Here is an 11,425-nt window from a genome sequence, read left to right on the forward strand (position 1 = left end):
CGGGGGGCAGACTGCATTGTCTGGGGAGGTTCGACGCCACTGTCAAGCACTCGGGGCAGCTGTATAAGTTCACCATCCATGTCGCCAGAAGTCAGGGCAGTGACTTGCTGGGGCGTAATGTGGCTGTGGCAATGGGGCTGGTGAAGAGGCAAAGTGAAGTGTCAGAGCTAATCTGTGATGTCATAGCTTTCGAAAATGCAGCACACAACGCCTGGCCAGTATCCCCATCGAAGCTGGAGAGGATCAAGCAGGAGACGAGCACGGACTACGAACTGCAGGTGGTCAGCAGCCTGGTGGCACAAGGCTGGCCAGCCCACGTGAGTAGTGTTCCGATCCAAGCCAAAGCTTACCACCAGTGGGGAAACAGCTTGTCTGTCTCAAAAGGGCTGGTGCTGTATGGTGACCGCATCGTCATCCCGCACAGCATGAGACAGGACATCATCAACCGGCTGCACGATGGGCACCAGGGCATCACCAAGTGCAAAGAGAGGGCACGCATGAGCGTGTGGTGGCCCGGTCTGGAGAGAGAGCTCCAGGACCTGGTGACAAACTGCCCGGAATGCCTGCCAACCAGACCGTCGCAGAGGAAGGAGCCTCTGATCACCACCGAGCTACCATCCAGGCCGTGGCAGAAGATCGCTGCAGACATATGTGAGTACGACAAACAGCATTATTTGGTTGTTATTGACTATTTTTCTCATTACCTGGAGATCGCCCACCTGCCAGACCTGAGCAGCCAGACCACCTGTGCCCGTCTGAAGAACATCTTCGCGCGGTGGGGATGTCCAGACGAGCTCTACACAGATAACGCAGGACAGTTTGTGAGTAGAGAATTCAAAACCTTCTCTGAAACATATGACTTGCACACCACACTTCTAGTCCCCACTACCCTCAGTCCAACGGTGAGGCTGAGAGAGCTGTACAGACAGCCAAAAAGATCCTGCGGCAGGCTGACCCGTTCCTTGCTCTCATGAGCTACAGAGCAACACCCCTGCAAGCCACCGGTGCCAGTCCCGCACAGCTGATGCTGGGCCGCCAGATCAAAACGACTGTGCCCACTCTCGACACAGTCCTCTCCCCCAAGTGGCCTGACCTGGAAGCAGTCAGGCAAGCCGACGCCAGAGCCAAGGAGGGCTACAGGCGTGCATTCGACAGGCGTCACGGCGCCCGTGCACTTCCACCTCTCGCTCCAGGGGCGAGCGTGGCGGTGAAACTGGACAACGAGTCGGGTTGGACAACATCCGGCACGGTCCACAGCATCCACCCTGCGCCTAGGTCTTACCTGGTGCAGACCGACCGAGGTGTCCTGCGTCGGAACAGGCGTCACCTTCGTCCAACACTCGACGCAAACGATCAGCCTGGTGCAGCAGAGGGCGCGCAGGCGTGCCACACAGAGACTGTCGCTGAACAGCCTGTTCCTGCAGAACAATCGCCAACCCGAGTGACCTCCCGAGGCAGGGTCATTCGGACACCTGCGAGGCTGAAAGACTTTGTACTAGATCGAGCATAGTCTGCCACACGGAGCAAAATAACCTCCGGCAACTATGCAGGTTAATGGGTAGTCCACCCCATGACCTTAGGTTACCTGTGTGATGTGAAAAAAAGAAAAAAGAAAAACCCTCACACACACAAAACTTGCACACACAAACACACATGTTGATTGTATGACTGACAAAAGCAAAAACAAAAATGTTGATGTTCATTGTTCAAAACAAAAGGGGAGAGAGTGATATTTGTCGCATGTTGTAATGTCTTAAAAAGGGGGGAAGATTCCATGTGTTTACTATCCACAGTAATGCGATGAATGAATGAATGACAATATTTGAAAACAAGGAAATGCTTAGCTTGTATCTTATTTAAAGTGTTGAATTACAAAAAAGGTAAAAGATGTACCAGTATGTGTGTTTAGAATGTGATATGAATGTTTGAAAGTAATCTGTCAGCGTGCCTGGGCATAATAATTAATAGTCCACAGTTGAATTATTCGGTTCCATTTCTGTGTTGAGCCCAGCCATAGCCTTCGTCTCAAAAAGGGGAAGATGTCATGATTGAGTCATGTACTGTTATTGTGCGCATGCGCCAACACATTGTTAGAATGTAACTTCAAATGTAATGCGCATGCAGGATGTAGTTTTGACAGTTGATGTTACAGTTACGACAGGAGTCGGCTGTGTGTTTTGGGTCTCGCTTAATAAACCTCCAAGAAAGACAGAAGTTGTCCGCTCGTCCATCTAAGGAAAATACTACAGCCTACTCTTACTGCAAAACCAGAATGAGGTGTTTATGATGTAGGCCCTACATAATAATTTGCCCATCACCATGCCATGTTACGAGATGCCCAGCGGAGCAGTGATTAATTTGCAGCCGAAATAGTAATCATCACTCGTTTGACAGCCGTTGGCGGCAGGCAAGTGTCAACTCCCTCCACGTCGAGCAAGATATCATACGCTAACCAATATCACAACATAGCGTCTACATAGTGTGTTAGCGACAACTGCGTTGTGACCTTGGATATGCCTATGTGTTACGTGCCGCGATATCGTTCTCGACTTAAAAGAGCAAGTGATGTGACACTAAAACTAGTTCAAGTTAAACGGCAAAATTCACATAATTTCAAAAGCAGCCCATGCAGAAATACGATACAGCACATAATAAAGTTTAGGAGGAATAGGCAACGTACCTTGAAATGTTCAAGCAGGTCCACCGCCTTTTGCCGTGTCCAGACCAAGAGCGAACTGCGCTACCAGGTAGCTGTGGTAGCACAAGAAGCTTCGCTCCTGAATTCGCCTCGGTAGCGCAGTTCGCTCGTGACGTCACATTTGGAATGTTCAGTTTTTAAAGGCCCCGCTGCGTGCAGCACCCCCGCGAAAAAGAACAAAGAAGGAAAAGATCGACAGGGATTTTTTTAATTAGGCCCTACACATTGTTATGAAAACATAGGTTTACGCCATGCTACAAATTATGTATAAATACAGGAGGTGCAAATGAAGAGTTGGAATAGCCGAGGCAGCTATGAAAAAAGGGGGAAAAAATCTGAATAAAAATCCGAAAAATAGGCATAGGCCTAAATTCAAAATAAAAACACGTAATTGCCATGAGAAAGATATGCGTGGTTTGTGCATTCGACACGGCAATTGAAGCAGTGTCTGGATTGAAAGTCTATTGGGACATTGGCCTAAAGCAATGGCCAAATAACCACGAAAAAAGTAACCAGTTAAAATGTTTTGTTGCAATCCCGCTGACAATTGTACAGCCTTCACATTGGCTCTTGATGTTGTGTCCGGAACAAATGAGATGCTCTCCCGCTATAAAAGCGTTCCATAAATTTAGTCGCTACCCCATTAATCACCATTCTCAACATGGAAGACCATCATCGGACTGCTGTATTTAGTGCAGCATCTTCAGAGCACTCGACCGAGGAGGAGGAGGAGGATGTGGGTACATGACATCCTGCAGGCTCGTGAGGAGTTGGGCGAGGGCTACCGGCTTGTGCAGGAGCTGCGGCTGGACGGGGCGAGATTCCAGAGGGCCTTCAGACTGACCGTGGAGCAGTTTGACAGCTTGCTGTCAAAGGTCGGGCCGCTGATCACCATGCAGCGGACCAACTACCGAAAACCGATACCCCCGGATCAGCGCATGTACATGTGTCTGCGGTACTTGGCAACCGGAGACTCCTACCAGAGCATCGCCAACAGCTACCGTGTGGGGAAGAGCACGGTGGCCATGATTGTCAACCAGGTGAACCGGGCGATCTGGGATGCCCTCGTCACCGAGTACATGCCTACCCCGACGGTCGAAGACTGGAAGAACATCGCAGAGGGGTTCCGGCGTCGGTGGGACTTTCCCAACTGCGTCGGCTCGATAGACGGCAAGCATGTGGTGATGAAGGCCCCGGAGAAATCCGGTTCTTTGTTTTTTAACCACAAGGGCACCTACTCCGTTGTCCTGATGGCTGTGGTGGACCACAAGTATCACTTCAGAGTGGTGGACGTGGGGTCCTATGGGAGGACCAGTGATGGTGGGGTGCTGTCTAACTCCAAGTTTGGAAAAAAGTTGCAGAAGGGACAGCTGGACCTACCCGGGGATGCGCCGCTGCCGGGAGCCGCGCACCTGGGACCACAGCCGCATGCGTTCGTGGGTGATGAGGCGTTCCCGCTGCGCCGCAACCTCATGAGACCATACCCGGGTCACCAGACTGGCAGCCGCAGAACCTTCAACTTCAGGCTGTCCCATGCGAGGTTGGTAGTGGAAAACACGTTCGGCATCTTGACGGCCCAGTGGCGTGTTTATAAACACGTCATCGAGCTCAATGCGGAGAATGTGGATGCGCTCGTCAAAGCGACTTGTGTGCTGCACAATTACCTGCGACGCGACGCCCCTCACGACCCGGCTCTGATGACGGCTGCCACGGATCCAGACAGGGATGCACCTTTGGGCCTCCAGCCCATTTCCAGGGTTGGAAGTAACAACGCCACTCGTGAGGCCATTCGAGTGAGAGAGACCTTCACCTCTTACTTCACCAATGAGGGAGCGGTCACCTGGCAGCCTTAACACCGGGCACCACAACGGCACTTTTAAGTGCCAAACAAAGGCTCTTTTCAGAGCCACCTAAATGCATTGAAGGCATATTCCATGACACTAGTTATCAAAATACTTTAGAGTCTTTCAGTAGGGCCTGGGTAGGCTACGGGTTAACGGTTTGGCTGTAGATAAAATTTGTTCGTAGTGCAACATGTGTAGCCTCACGTCAAGTCCACACATAGATTCTATGGTAAGTCTAAAAAAATGTGCTTAACCTTTTTCCATTCGAGAAGCCACTTAGGATTTTATACATCCAAAGGCTACTATGAACACAAACCAAAAATGACCCCTGTACTTTAGGCCTAATATTAGGCAGCCACTTTCACTACTCCTCTGAACAGTTAAGTTTAATTGTATAGGCCTACTGCAAATCAGGCATTTTGGTCAACCTGTACACATTTACTTACAGATGTTTGTGCATAGGTCAAAAAATTACTGCGCAACTAATGTGTACATGCTGAGTTGTGCACATTCATGGCTTCATGGTGCTGTGTGGGAAAATTGTCCAGGTTAGTATGCAGAAGTGTTTTAGGGCCTACAGCACTTGCTTAATAACTTTAATTTCATTGAACCACTCCAATTGGCCACTTACAGTGTTTTCCTCTACACCAAGGATGGCCCACAGACTGTGTTTGTGCTGCGAGCATTTCAAATACAGTTGGCCCATGAGTGGCATAACAAGAGTTGAATCAAATTTGGTGTGTCACATGCTCTATAGCAGTGGTTCTTTTAACCTTTTTTTTCTTTTCTTAAAACACCCCCTTACCTGTGTTGAGGACAAGCCGTGCACCCCCAACCTTAACTTTTGCACGAGTATGCGAGTATAAGTGATTAATTACAATGACTCTTCCTAGTTGAGACATTAATCAATACTTATATGACTTTAAATGGTGACCAAAACATGTTTTGATTTGGCCTAATTATAATGTTTGCAAGCAGAATTTTGGACCCAGCCTCAACACAAACAAAACACCACGCTCCCCCTGGAATCTCTGGTGCACCCCCAGGGGATGCCCGCTCCCCAGGTTAAGAACCACTGCTCTATAGGCTACTGTGAAAATATGAGGGCAATCACCATGAACCAGTGTAACCAGTGTAACGATAATATAGAGTATGACATACTATACAACAGAGTATATATGTAGGGTATAACTACAATCAAGACTGTAAATTAACTCTAAATTAACACCTGCCAACCAGGCAAAGACTGAATATTTCATTTTGGCTGATAGAAAATACCAACCCACTTCTTTGACTCATTAGTGAGTGTGTGTTTGGCTATAAGATTAACATCATCTGTCCATTTTGGCTGGTGATCAAAACAGTCAATTTAAAGCCCTGACTACAATAACATGTTAGCAGATTGAATGTTGTGTAACTGGATGTGTAGGTCATCACATAAGAACAAGAGTTATTTCCTAGTTCAATTTTTTTATTATTATTATTATTGAAAAAAAAACAAGGCAAATGAGGCACGCACTCACACACTCAGTCAGTACTGAGTGTACTGTGGTCCCTCCCAAGCACCTTCGTTCTGCTTGGCCTCATACACCAAACGGTGAAACTGAAACTTGAGGTCCTGTCTGGTCCTCACAGACAGGGTGCGGAACTCCTCAAGAAGAGATTTAAAAAAAATAGCTGTCCGCATCCTCCTCAACTGCAGGTGCGGGAGGTGGGTGAGCAGGCCCACTAGCAATGGCCTCCATAATCTGCAGCATCCTCTCCCCCACCTCCCCCACCTCTTCTAGCTCCTGCTCTGGGCGCTGCCTCTTCCTCTGGCCCTGCCCTGGTCGCTGCTGCTGCTGCTGCTGCCCCTGCCCTGGTTGCTGCTGCCCTTGCTGCTCCTGCCTTTGCCCTGGTCGCTGCTGCCCCTGCTGCTGAGGCTCCTGTGACCCCTGCTCCTGTGTGCCAGGCCCCTGCTCCCCTTGCCTGGCGCCATTCTCTTCCTCCTCCTCTTCCTCCTCCTCCTCACTATCCCCTCCCATGTTGGAGGACGTATTGCGGTCCTCCATGAAAGGCACGACAAAAGCCATAAGTGGCATGAATTTCCACTTTCTGGTCACCCCGCCCTCAGCTCCGCTCCTCCTCCTGTCCCTCTCCTTCTTCCTCTCCTTCCTCAATGTGTCTCTCAACCCCTTCCATTTCTTCTTACACTCCTCAGCTACCAAACAGATACAAACAAACAAAACATGTATGTAAAAATGTAGGTCTACAAAATGCAAATGCACACACACACACACTTCATAAAACAATCATTCCAGGAGGTAACACGGGGGTGGGGAAGGGGGCTTGAATAGCCAGGATTTCTTCCTATGAAGTATGTTTACAACCACCTGCTGGAGGAACTTAGTTGAAACTATGGACTACCAAAATGCAGTTTCCTACTCATCGTACATTATGACTACTCATTTATAATTTTCTACCAACATGTTAGACCGTAGGCGATTTTGCTTAATAGCAGATAGACCACAGTAACAAGACACAATGTACCCGTGCGTGTTCTAACATTAAAACAAATTGTTTGTCTAAAACAAACAAACAAACAAACTAAACAAAACAAACGATCGCAAATTAACTGCACATTGGATATATGCTTTCAAGAAATGAGAGTGCATTGACAAAGAACGCACATTGTGGGTAGACAAAAGCAGGCGGCAAAAACTGCGTGGCGCGAAATTGAAAAATCCTTTAATATCGCAATAACAAACTCACCACTCCACTCCCCCACCACCTCACTAACTTTCATCCAGGCGTCCTGTTTCTTGTGGTTATCCCTATACGCAAAACATGTCGGGTCATACAGCAATGGGTAACCGGCAGGGCTCTAAATTAACTTTTTCCACCACCAGCCAATTTGGCTAGTAGACATTTTTTCTTACCAGCCAAACAGAAGGTCAACTAGCCATTTTTTTTTAATCTCGCCAAAATAAACTAGGCTATGCGTTAGGCTAGTTATGTTTTTTTTTTTAAAAAAAATCATGGTTATTTTATTCAACTATTTCCAAAACACATAAACACTGTAGGCCTACATAGGCCTACTTAACATAATAAGCATATTATATACACTTTTTAATTCTTTTTTAACCTCTGCTTTATATTTACCTCTGAAAACAGTGAATCACATCACTCAAGCCACACAACAGACCTTTAACCTTTGTAACCGAGGGTAGGTTGGAGATTTGAGTAAAGTGTGTGCTTTAACGACTACGCCACTGGTGGCCTTGCACCACCAGATATACTTGTTGAACAATGGTTCTTAGACCAAGTTTTAAACCAGGGTTTCCCGCACACAGGTAAGTAAGTAAGGGCAGAGGCATGGGTTCAAGTGATAATACAATTGTCAGTATTTATTTAACAGCTCCAACCAGCAGGCTGGTGCAGGTTCAGTTATTTTCTCTTTTTACCAATGTTACTGAAAACAAAATACATTAAAAGGGCAACAACTGGTTCACACAATAGGCCTAACAGAGCAGCAGTGGCATCGCTCTGCTGAAAACAAAATGACAATTGTAAGTTGCAAGGTTTTGAATGTTCACACCACAGACTTCTATTATAACTAGACTGCGGATGTTCGATGCGTTGTGAAGCAACGGCTGGGGGCGGGACATGGGACGATTTTGGGGCGGAAGAAGGAAGTAGAGCGCCTTTTTCCATGTATCTCTATGGTGGACTTGAAGCCATGTAGTTCCTAGGCAATTCTTGCCGAGTCGGCCCTGTTTCGTTAAAACGGTAGTCTCCCCTCCCTCCTAAACAACCCAGATATTTTTTTCGGGCTGACCCTTTATTTAAGAAAGCTATTAAAATAGTTTAAATGACCAATGAGCATGGCTATTTGGGTTGATTGGCAGTTGCCATTCTTTAGAATTATTGTTTTGATTGACAGGCAGGCCGTTGTCAAGGAGAAGGGCGAGTCTCGCGGCGTCTCCAGGGGAAGCCCCCTCTCTCCCTGCTGCATTACTTTCAACCAGCTCTGCTTTCAACAGCTTCATCACTGCGATGGATTATTTAATTTTGGTACACTTTCCCCACAAATATGCTTTGTTGTACTTTTGGATGTACTTCTCCGTATTCTGTAAGGACCTCTGCGGTTTTGGTAAGTAAAATAAAAGCTTGTATACGTGGCTGATTGACCAAAATGACTGAGCTTTGTTTAACAAACACGTACGACAATGCTAGCTTGTTATTAGCCAAAGGCAGCATGCTGATATTTCAGTGTTTGATGATCTGTCGGTTTGTCAAGTAACTTAATTGTAATCTGAATGCCTTTGCTTTTGAAAGCAAAATGTGTCTGTTTGGCGTGCATCAGGTGTATGGATTCCCTCCTTCCGTACCGTAGCCAAATCTTTACATATTCATTCACGATGCTGTAAACATTTCACTACCATTCTGGCACTATGCTGGCCAGCCACATCGGAAAAGCAACCTAGTCTAGCTGTGTTCCTCCGTGAAAAACTGTCAAATATTGTTTGTTTCTGTGTTGCCAAATTGCCAAGTTGCTAGTTGGTGATGAAATGATGGTCATTGGTACGTTCGTTTTCAGTATGCAAATTGCGTCATTAATGTTGACTGTACTGAGTGACGAGTGCATAGTGTAATGCAAACTGTCAGTAATGTTGACGATTGCAGGCCTACTGACGAGTGCATTGTGTAGTAAACATCCTTTCCCCATCCTCATGTGACATGGTTTCATTCTGTAGGCAAAACAACAAACCACACTTCACCTGGAAAACACAGCCAGGACTCACTGTCAGGTAGGCCTAAGTTTCAAATCCCTAAAGTATACGCTTGACTTAAGACCAGAGACCTTCCAATGTAAGGCTAACACCATCATCTGCTTACTCTGCATGTGTTTATATATTAGTAATAACATAGTAATGAAATATATGTTGTTCTCATCACCCTTCGTTTGTCATCATTTTCTTTACAGATGTCTGAAAATGTACAGTACACGCCAGCAGGTCTCACCATAGTCAACATCATTAAGGATTTGACTCTCTGACCTGAGAAGAGGCCCCATAAACACACCTGACAAGGACCAGCCACTGTTGCCAGTGCACAACTGAGGACCTGACCAGCCTGCTGCCATCTATGATACTATATAGTACCCGGTATGTAACATTACACTACACTCAGCCAATGCTTGCATCCAAAGCGACTTTCACTTATTTTTACATGTGCCTCCCAATTTGAAGGGACAAAAAGTAATTGGACTGGATAAAAGTATAGATAGTAGTAAACTCTCAGCGTTTGTCAGTAGCCACTATCTTCAATAATTACAAGGGTACCAATTCTATTGACAGATATGCATGCCCACACCATGAAACTACCACCCCATGATTTTCACTGATTAGGTAGCATGCTTTGAAACACGAGCAGCCCATCTCCTTATCTATTGTGTTTTCTTCCCATGAACCTGACACTAATACAAGTTCAGCTACTTAATGTTGAGGTAAATAATGTAAACGACATAAGTATGTTAAGTTGTTGGTGTACCAAACAGTGACGTATTCTCATCACACTTCATATGCCATTATTTTATTTACAGCGGAGGTGTCTGAAGACGTGGAGTACACTGCAGCAGGTATCACATGACCAAGGACTTGGACAACGTCTCTGTTTACATCTATAGTGTATTACACAAGTGAGTCTACACCCCCATATTTCTGCAGATTTAATGGGACAATAAAAACATTTGAAAACTGAAAATGAAGTCTGCACTTCAAGCTCATCACATTAAATAAGTAAAACAGGAGCTTGGTGAGCAGACTTAATTTTCAGTTGTCATTTGACTTTGTTAGTCCTGCACCCAAAACTTTTTTGAGAAGGATGTTCATGGGTTTTTCCTTTTTAAACAAATGTAGACATCTTTACTACACTGAAATGTTATAGTTACTCTATATATACCAGTGATATGCTTCAATTATGTTCATGTTACATTAATTATTTTTTAAAAATAGATTTGTATTTATCGTTACAGCTGAAGATGTGCACAGTACGCTGCTGCCTGCATCCTACCACCACAGAGGATCCGATGTGCAGAACCAGCTTCAAAAGCCATTGCAATTATGAAACACAGTTAATAAATGCTTATATACAGCAGCCCGCACATTTTGTTTAATTTGTTATATTGGTTAACCACACTATTGTTACAACACAATGCAGGTGGTACATGCATTGGCAGGTATCAATAAAAAGAAATGTATGGAGCATAATCATATTGGGATAGAGCAGTGGTTCCTAACCTATGGGTCAGGACCCAACTTATGGGTCGCCAAAGATCCACAGTGGGTCGCGAAGCCCTCTTGATTTTAAGGGGTTTCGTTTTAATACCATATAGCCCATGTTGAATATATGACAAAGTAAAGCTTTTAAACTGATATATGCATAGAGGCAACAAAATGTAAGCGACACATTAAACAGTCATTCTATATTTGACTGAAGACAAATTGAGGAATACAATTTTCTAATGAGTTTCCGCAGGACTCCCTCTCGCCTGGGACTCCCTCTCGCCTGGGACTCCCTCTCGCGTGGGCGCTGGCACGATTGGGTCACCAAAGCTTACAATGGTAAAAATATGGGTCCCTGAAGAAAAAGGTTGGGAACCACTGGGATAGAGGAAGATATACAGTAAACTAGAGCATGAGGGAGGGGGTACTCATGGTATGACAAAAATGCTTAGGGGGTACATGAGACAAAAAAGAAGTTGGGAGACACTGTGTGATTGAAGTAATGCATTTCTTACAAGCTTGGGGAAGAATGCCCACTCCATGATTGTTTAAAAAGCAGAACATAAGGGTGAATATTTCATTTTAATCTTGATGTCAAGCATACAAAACACCCAGAT

The 11,425-nt window shown here is 45.6% G+C and overlaps 1 long non-coding RNA gene across 1 annotated transcript; it reads left to right on the plus strand.

The window, feature by feature from the left end:
• The first annotated feature begins 8,120 nt into the window (after positions 1-8,120).
• Positions 8,121-11,204, plus strand: LOC134466338 (uncharacterized). The gene is made up of 5 exons (XR_010038274.1): positions 8,121-8,674; positions 9,279-9,332; positions 9,509-9,689; positions 10,127-10,222; positions 10,559-11,204. It is a non-coding gene; the product is annotated as an uncharacterized LOC134466338 (long non-coding RNA).
• Positions 11,205-11,425: the final 221 nt, after the last annotated feature.

The sequence above is a fragment of the Engraulis encrasicolus genome, chromosome 16, assembly GCF_034702125.1.
Source record: "Engraulis encrasicolus isolate BLACKSEA-1 chromosome 16, IST_EnEncr_1.0, whole genome shotgun sequence".
NCBI classification, from domain to species: Eukaryota; Metazoa; Chordata; class Actinopteri; order Clupeiformes; family Engraulidae; genus Engraulis; species Engraulis encrasicolus.